Genomic DNA, 9,190 nt, shown 5'->3' on the forward strand with positions numbered 1-9,190 from the left:
GAACAAAACATTAACCACTGAGGTTTGTTTCTCCACACCTTCTCTTCTATTCTCCCCGGCAACACTCCCACACTCTTTTTACTGCAACTCTTTCTGACCCCCATTCACTGGCACTCTCAACTTTGTACAAACCTCTGCGACCTTCCTCTACACAAATAAGACACACAGAGAACAAACTCCACAGCCTCAGAGCTCAACTATGAGAGAATAAGCTGAGGAGAGAGCAGGCCATACAGAAAGCAGTGGCAAACCCTTAAAATTTGTCACAGAAACACAGTGTCTATTAATTCAAGAGTTCAGAGATTCAGAAAAAAAAGCAATCTTGAAAGTGACATTAGCACTTTTTATCCATCCAGTCACGAGACCTGTTGATGAAACTGGGTAAAAATGACAAGGTTCAGGGGCCTTTCGTTTGAAGCTCCTTCAAGGATTGCTCTAATTGCCTTGTGGTAGATGGAAATGTCTAATTAGCTTGTGCTAGTGTTTTAGTTTGAAGGACTGTGTGTGCTGTGCTGGTGAGTTTGTGTACTTTTAAATGTGTATGTAACATAATGTGATTTTGAAAAATCCATAATTATTTTATTTAGCATCTTTTAAAGTTATGTTATGTTATGTTATGTTATGTTATGTTATGTTATGTTATGTTATGTTTAAGTGTGTAAATCCATAATGCATTTTTTTTATTTAATATATATTCTATTCTGTTCTATTCTATTCTATTTTATTCTATTGAAGTGTAGAACCTTTAGTATTTCTTATTCATTTTGTCATTTCGGTATTAAATAAAATATGTATTTTTGTTTTGATTTGCCATAAAAAGTATCCTAGAACAAGATACACTGTGATACATTTACATGAGAAACAAAATTTTTTTTGGGGGGGGGTGTTCCTAAAAAACATAAATCTAATAAAATGTAATTAGGTTAAAAGACAAAAAAAAGAAAAAGAAAAGAAAAATCAACTTAATTCTAAAAACAGGCATTATTGATTTAGCATAAAGTGAATGTACCTTCTTTGAGTGATATGTAGGCTACATATTTTTTGCAGAAAAACGATTTTCATTTCTTTTTCTTTTATTTTACAGTGTGACCGGCGGCTGTCATTTGCGTCTCTGCGAGGGGATTTTTCCTGCCTCAACTGTCCTCTATTTTCACAGCGCTAGTGAACCCGGTATATTCTGCGCTGACTAGACCCATTCAGCATTTATGTCTGTGTGTGTGTGTGTGTTAGAAGCGAACATTAAAAACTCCCTCACACATCCCACAATGCCTGAGAATGTTCTCTGGAGTCCTCACAGTCACGGAGTAACTCCTCTGTCTGCTGTGGAACCTCCTGAGGCCATAAACGCTCCAGTCACCGCGCGCATCTGCTTTGTCTGCCAGGACTTTCTCTCTGTTGTGGGAGCTTTTGCACAATACCTCTTGCTTGTGACATAACAGGGCAAAACGACAGCGTTTTAACACACCCTTCACTGAAACAAAAATGTGAGGAAGATTTGTTAGACGACAAAGCTGGAATTTTATCATTTTGTGGCTCAACAACACTTTGAATTATAATATTTAGCTAAACTGGGTCGTTTCTATGCAGTAGAATTTCATGTCCTTGTTTTACCCATTAAGTGTCTTAATGGGTAAAATACTAATCTCATCTCTAAAGATTGAAATTATATTAGTTTTAATGTATAACAAATTAACAGTTAAATGAACTTGGGTGAGTTTTAAATCATTTTAGTTTGAGTGGATGCTGTATTTTTTCCAGCTTGTAACTAAATGGCAATTTATTAAGAGAGTTTTCTTTATTTCTTTCCCTAATCAAAATGTTTATTTTTTGTGTCTTGGAAAAATTGTTTTACTGTAATTGCAAATCGATTTATGGATTTTCTTGATCATTTAAAATAAGGAAACTTTTACTAAATATATATTTTCTTCTGTTTTCTAATCACAATATTTCAAACAAAACTTTTATTTTATTATTATTTTTATTTTATTTTATTTTATTTATTTATTTTTTGGGGGGGAATATTGTTTTAAATTGGGAATTAGTGTATCAATGTATCGAAAGTCAGTGCCGTAATTACATTTTTCCTCCAAGAAATGTGATCATTATTGGTAGGATATACAACAGAAACACACACACTATAAAGAGTGTGAGAAGGGCCCGGTTACTCTTTGATAACCATCACATTCAATCTCCTCTCTTCACCATAATGAAACCGTGGCCATTTTGCCCTCTCTCAGTTGTCACGGAGTGATGGCTGTATGTTTTTTTGACAGCGTTTTAAAAGGCGGCTTTTGTTGCAAATACAAATCCTGAACCATGTATTAGTAATAGACTTTTTCTAACACGTTCCCACAAGTGTTGTTTCTAATGGACAGAGTGAGCCGCGGAGCTTTAATCTCACATTCAACACAGATGCGGTTGTCATTGGAGCAGACTCTTAAGTCAGCTCAAGCGAGCACTCACCAACTTAAAAGAGCCAGGTGTTCAAAATCATTCATTGTTGTCAAAGACGGTTTGAGGCTTTAGCTATCGGAAGAAGCCGTTCTCTGAGTTGAAGGCATTTGAAAGCTGAAATTTCTCTGTAAACTCTCTTTCCCCAGAATTCCCAGTCTACTTGATATCTTTAAAAAACATTCTGCCTTTGTGTTTTCTTGGCGCGGCTACAGACCTGACAGTGATGTGGAATTTACTCATGGGTTATTTGTCAACATGTTCTACATGTGTAAACTAGAATGAGGTTTCCTTAATCTGAGTCCTAGAGCTTCTCAAAACTTTTTTCCTGTCTACTCTGGAGATGCTTTACTACATTACATTTTCATATTTATTACATGGTGGAAAATGACAATTCTCATTCTGAACTGTCAATTTAAGAAAATCTAATTAAGAAGTCAAATTAAGAAAAGTATTACTGATTGCTTTATAAAAGAGGTATTCTTACAATACAGTCTGAGACACATTTATTTGTACTGCATATCTGAAAATAACAAAAGATTACCAAAGTGATTTTAAAGTTAAATACAGATAAAATATTAAGTTCTTACCAGTAAAACAGCACAACACAACACAAGACAAGACAACACCACATACCACCACAACAACACACAACACAAGACAAGACACAACACACAACAACACAACACACAACAACAACACACAACACAAGACAAGACAAGACAACACCACATACCACCACAACAACACACAACACAAGACAAGACACAACACACAACAACAACACACAACACAAGACAAGACACAACACACAACACAGAACACAACAAAAAACATAACCCAAAATAAAATAGAGTTTCACATTTATTTTTTTACATACATACTGGCTTCCATTGTGAATATATTACTATTACTTCTCACATTGTAAAAGAGCTATGTTTCTGAATGTATCTGATTTGACTCTTAAAATGTACTTTTGTTAGTGTAACCTAATGAAGTCAGGTTGATTGGGTCATATTAATATTTTTGACCTAATAAAACCAGTTAATTTCGATGCGACCTCTTGAAATAAGAAAATGTTTCACTAAGACATTTTGTCAGGGAAAATACAATGAGCTTGACATTTGCTTTTAAATTCTCCATCCCACTCTTTTCTTTTTCCATTCATCTTACACTGTAAAAAGGTGAACGTTTTTTTTATGTTACCTTAAAGAGCTATTTTTTGACTCTTGGAATCATGTTGATATATTTGTCTTAATAAAACCAATGATTTTTGATGTTACCACTTGAAGGACATTTTTTCAGATACCTGACAGAACAGTGTACAAACCAAGGGACACATTCAAATAGATTAAAATAATTACTTATTACAGAATTGATTGAGCTTGATTATAGATTTAGCATTTTTATGTGATCAATTTCTTTAAGGTGAATATTTGCCTTGTATATTAATTAAAAGCCCAGTTTGTGTCCATTTAAGGGATTCTGGCCCTTTATTGCTCAGCTTTTCGTGTGTTATTGTTGTACAAGTATCCACGAAACAGGACTTTGCTGACCCAGGGTTATGCCAACATGCAGCACACGCTCCAAAACCCTAGCAATTGCATTTATTTTCCTATAAAGATTATCACAGCCAATACTAAGAGCTGCCTGCATCCGCAGAGGGTTTGTGCAGAGTAAATGCTTTTGCTTCATTTGAATGTCATTTAGTGCTGAGATGTGAAAGAGTGAATTTAACGTTTTATGACTTCCATTGAATAATAAATGAGAACATTAAGGAAGCATACTAATGATGAATATAATTGGTTTTGGGTTTTTCCTTTAAGCACTTTTTGCAGATTCGTCCTCCACCGGTGCATGATGGGATAACTCATTTAGAGTGTCCAAACATTTTGCCCTTGAGAAAACAACAGTCATTGGATTTTAGCAGCTGCTATCCGACCGCTAAAGTTTCTCAACTCACCTGATCAGATTTAATATTTCACTCATTATCTATTCAACTTCTCGGTGGGGTCTTTGTTTTAATATTAATCGCTAATGTAAGATCAGAAAGCAATCCCAATCACTAGATCTAGTTAATAAATAATGATGATCTTTAATACTTAATCGCTGTCAGAATGGATAAATATCAAGATGGACAATGAGTAATTTGCAATGAAGTATTATCAGATCAATATGAATGTGTTTTGTCACTCTTATTCAATTCTGTTTTCCTCCTTGTTTTCTGTTTGATCTTTATTTACCCAGTCTGTGGACATGCTGTTCATTGATAAAGAGCTGTTACTCATTCTAAAGTAGAAATCTATATGCTTCACAAGATTTTGTGTGACCTTTTTATACTAAAATCTTTTTGTTTCATTTTTATTAACCTCACTACTTCTCTACCCCTGCAGGAATCTTAAAAGCATGGTCATGTTGATTTTAAGGGCATTTCATTTCTCTCCCTCTCTCTTTTAGTTGCAGGCCAGCGAGGAGAAAGTTAATAGCCAGGGCTTAGAAGTCAGCCCGCTCAAGTCCAAATTACAGGAAAAGACAGAACAATCTCAACAGCTGCAAGATCAAATTCTCAAGCAGCAGGAGGCTCTAAGTAGGGCAAGCCAAACTCTCAAAGACACCAGGAAAGCAGCTGGCAATAAGGTAAAAAGAGTGTCTCTTTTTCTCGCTAGCTTGCTCTCTCGTCCCTCCTTCCAAAAAAAGGGAAAAAAAGTGTCTCTGAACTTCTCTCCTCCCCTGTGATGCTGAATTCCCAGGATGTGTTGTTTAGAAGAATACGGAGTCTATTACACAAATTTTACAGTGTCTTATCTAAATTTCACCATTCAGAGACAGCTTGTATTTGTGTTGGCGTTCACTGAAACGCGTACGTTACCGTATTTTTGTAATCACAGAGGACTAACTTTGTGTAGAAAGAAAACAGCACGGCTGTGTCAAATCCAAACTGGCAAAGGATTCAGTATTTTAAGTGTTTTCTCAACGGAGCAAAGCTGTCTACTCCTTTTTGCTTTAAATGAATATCAGATGAAGAAGGGTGGAAATGTCCAAGTGTGAAGCTTCAGATGGGTTAACCTAATTTTCCCTGAGACAAAGTAGATGTTTGGCGATATGCATTTAATTTCCTCCACTGCAAAAACAACTGGCCGTTTAACCTCCCGACCCCTGCAAATAAATATACAGTATGTATAGGCAAACATAAGTGTCTGGTGATGGGTTTCAATTAATCTCTGGGACTTTTATCTTCTTAGGCAAACCAAACAGACGTTAAGTTCTGCATGGGTCCCGTTACTGTTTCCACATCTGCTTCTGTTTCGCTGCGAAAACCTTCTCTCTGATCTCATATGTTGAACTACTGTAACTTTGCCACTGTCTGTTTCCTGTTGGAAAAAGGGGAGAGGAGGAGGAAAAATGCGTTGAACAATAATATCTTTTGTTCCAGAGAAGTTCCTCCGTTAGTGCAGCTGAACAAATAGCCTTAATAGTTTGGTTTGAAAGAACTCCTCCCATCGCCGGTGTCTGATATTTATGCTTTCAGCAGCGCTGGACCAAGCCCTTCGTTTTCATTTCTCTGGATTTGTTTGAACAGATCATCCCTTCCACACAGAGGGGTTTGTTTCTTCCCCCCTTTCCGAATGCTACTAAATTAATAAGACGTCAAAGACAACAAAACCCATTGTTTTACTTACTCGACCCTGGCCTCCATTAGTGAGGAGACATGAGGAAAGATAATTTGTCCCTCTGAAGTTAGTGCACATCAGAGGAGAGAGACAATAACAAAGGCCTCCGCGGCGGGGGCCATGATGCATTCCATTCCTCCTCACATTACCCATCAGCCCCTGCTGCCGACTGGCCAGAGTGACTTACGTGTACTCTTTGATGACGCATTTTATGTGATAATTTACAGAGTAAATATAGCAAAGTTTGTAATATTTTTGCTTAAAATGCTTAAAATAAATTTTGCAGTGGTCTACAACAGAGGTTCTTAATTCCAGTCCTCGCGTACCCCCGCTCTGCACATTTTGTATGTTTCTCTTATTGCTTCATACGTTTGTTATATTTGACTGTAAGTGCCCTGCGAAGTGGACATTACCGGATATTCCGCCATGATTCCAGTTTGAAGGGAGCATATATGTTCCATACAAAGGGCATTTAAGTGTGCGAGACATGAATTTAAATTGTATTTATTTACAGAGGTATATTATGTCCCACTTCACGCTTCTCTAGTAAGTTTCGTTTGTGTGTGAAGATGCTGCAGGCAGCGGCGCAGCGCAAATCTGTAAATGAATATTCCGAAGTCAAGTAAACTTAAACGGATTTCCCCTGCTCAGGGAGTAGGGAGCAATGTACACTGTGTAGGGACCATGTCAATTGGAACACAGTTCATGCACGGAGCTCACTTCTAACGAGATGATGATGTGAATCAGGTGTGTTAACAAAGAGAGACGTGCAAAACATGCAGAGCGGGGGTACGCGAGGACTGGAATTGAGAACCGCTGGTCTACAATGTAATAGTATACAGAAATTTTGCCTGCTGTAATTTACATCCATATTCCAAACCTGGAAATGTGAAAAGGGTCCATTAGGGTTTTGTTTTGTTTTATTTTTTAACAATTTTAAACTTTAAATATAGTCTATTATTTATTTTTTAATTGTTATATACATACATACAAACATATATGTGTGTATATATAAAAAAATTACATTTTAAAATAACTGTTTTGCTGATTTGGTCCTCAAAAACATTGCACATTATTATCAATGTTGAAAACAGTGTTTTTGTTTTTTTTTATGTCATACTTTCCAAAAATGTTATATGTGTGTATATATATATATATATATATATATATATATATATATACTGTATATAACAGTACTGAATCATTACCATGATCGTATACCATGTACTTCAAAGAATGCTCTAATATTGCCATGATATATATATATATATATATATATGTATGTATATGTTATAATTATAAATACTATGACTAATTTGGAGATTCAAATACTTTCAAAATTGGTTTCTTCTTAAACATTGTTAACATTCTTGAGAAAAATTTTTTGTTATATTTTTCAACAGTATACTGATATTAAAATGTTTAATAGTTGTGATGCACATCTTTCCTTTCATCGTTGCTTTTAACTAAAAAAAACTTTAATTACAGATTTCGTCAGTAATTTAAGTGGACGAAATTGTCCCTGGCCGTCAGAATGACTTTGCAGTTCTCCTCAAACGTCAGACCCAACTCTCCTCTCATAGAAGAACTCTTGTCAACTCTTTCAGTTCGCAAAGTCTTAATAAACCCGCTTCTCCATAAATATTGGATGTGAGTGTCACTCACTCTATTTGTTTATTTGCTTGTTTGTTGGTTGGATATATCACACTTATTCCCAGATCTCCCTCTGTTCTCTGTATAGGATGTCTAAACGTCAGATGGGATTCTCTTTTTGTCAGTATTTGAAGCCGGGGAGTGTGTGCAAGGAGGGGCCTTGGAGATACGAGCTGTAGTGATTGATTTAAAAATATTTCCTCCTCCTTGATTTCAGGGGCTTCCTGTCCATAATGCACGTCTTTTAGCATAAAGTTCTCATCTAAAAGTTGTGAGTGATTGACCCAGTTGGTGGTGGGTTGTGCTACGTGCTAGCTGCTTGTGGCATGTTTCGCTTTGCTAAATAATCAACAAATGCTTGCGGCTGTCACAAAGTGGCAGCAGCGTAACTTATCAAGAGTGCAGTTCATAGTCGTATTTCGCATTATTTTTGTAATACTTCTTATGCGTCTCATCTAATGCACCGTAATGCGATTCCATATATCGTTGACCTTTATATTGGGGTCAGCTTACTACTAAGATGCACTTCTATTTTATTACTTTTGCTCTGTAGCAAAGGACATTTGTTCTACTCTGCAGAAAATTCAGTTTAGTCTTAAAATTATGTATCTGATGGTCTAAATGAGCTTCTGTAGTTTGACATTTAATTTGAGTTTGGAATACCACAAAGGTACAATGGAAACAAAGTGTATAATAACAACAAATACGGCGTTGTTTTGCTACCTCCGTTTCTGCATTTCTGATGTGCTATTAAAGCTGATTTGCTTTTAATGTTTCATGAGAAGGTTACATCCTTCTTTTAGGAGCGATGCATTCACACTTTGCTTTTAGTCTTCGTTTTTCTTTTCTTTTTTTCTCTCGCTTTCAGATGCGGTTAATGTCAGTCGCTGTGCACTGGAGCACATCAGATGTCAGGCCTATGCAATTGTGCTACAATGAGCCTGTTAAATGTGCTTTGGAAGGGTGTAACGCAATATATTATGCATGCATGAAATGTACAAACACAATGAAATTATGCACTACAGATATGATACAGTTCTCTCAAGTCTTGCGGAGGCACTCTGTGATACATTTTAAATGCAATTTTTTTGTGGCCACCGGCAAAATGATGCTGCTGTCTAATGGTGCATTCATGGACATCGAAGAACTCACTTACACTCATGCTCACACACTCATTTTGTTGTGCATGCTTCAGATGACCTGTGAGCTTTTTGAATACCTAGAATTATTTATCATTTTGTATTAAACTCAGTATTTGAGTGTTTGTGGTCTTTTTATGTTATGATTTTTATTAATAACAGATTTCATCTTTTTTTTTTTCTCCTCTGTGATATGGTCACATTGACATTTTTTGCTTTTATGATTTTATGCCTTCATAATGTTTTTTTTTTGTTTTTTTTTGACTTTTTAAAGGC

The 9,190-nt window shown here is 35.9% G+C and overlaps 1 long non-coding RNA gene across 1 annotated transcript in view; it reads left to right on the forward strand.

Annotated features, from left to right (window-relative positions):
• LOC107666647 (uncharacterized) overlaps positions 1-7,747 on the forward strand; it is a 37,699-nt gene extending 29,952 nt beyond the window's left edge. The window contains exons 2-3 of the long non-coding RNA XR_001631700.1: positions 4,909-5,088; positions 7,611-7,747. This is a non-coding gene — a long non-coding RNA (uncharacterized LOC107666647). The remainder of the gene's footprint in view (positions 1-4,908; positions 5,089-7,610) is intronic.
• The last annotated feature ends 1,443 nt before the right edge of the window (positions 7,748-9,190 follow it).

The sequence above is a fragment of the Sinocyclocheilus anshuiensis genome, unplaced genomic scaffold (genome assembly GCF_001515605.1).
Source record: "Sinocyclocheilus anshuiensis isolate Anshui unplaced genomic scaffold, SAMN03320099.WGS_v1.1 scaffold1100, whole genome shotgun sequence".
Classification (NCBI taxonomy): domain Eukaryota; kingdom Metazoa; phylum Chordata; class Actinopteri; order Cypriniformes; family Cyprinidae; genus Sinocyclocheilus; species Sinocyclocheilus anshuiensis.